Consider the following 430-nt stretch of genomic DNA (forward strand, 5'->3'; position numbering starts at 1 on the left):
TCCCCCCTGTTTCCTCAACTACGGTCTGGGAGCCAACAGGAAGTTCAACAATATGCATTGCTACCTTTAGTTCTCGATTAAGGTGAGTTCCAGGCAGTATTGGATGTAACGTGTTACAGTATGGAGTTTCAGTAATGTGTTACAGTATGGAGTTTCAGTAACGTATTACAGTATGGAGTTTCAGTAACGTACAAAGTAATGTAACGCATTACTAATGCAGTTCGGGTAATTACTACCCATTACAATGCTCAGTAAGTAACGCAGTTTCAGCTCCAACACAGTGTTCCTGAAATGAATGGCGTTTCGTAGGGCTTCTTTTCCCCAATAACCAAGTCACTGCACATTATCCCGCTTATGACACGACCAGATACTAAATAAATTAGGAATTGACTCCCAATATTAATTGAATGATTTATTGACTGAAATTATC

This window comes from Notothenia rossii, assembly GCF_949606895.1.
Source record: "Notothenia rossii genome assembly, chromosome: 4".
In the NCBI taxonomy this organism is placed as follows: domain Eukaryota; kingdom Metazoa; phylum Chordata; class Actinopteri; order Perciformes; family Nototheniidae; genus Notothenia; species Notothenia rossii.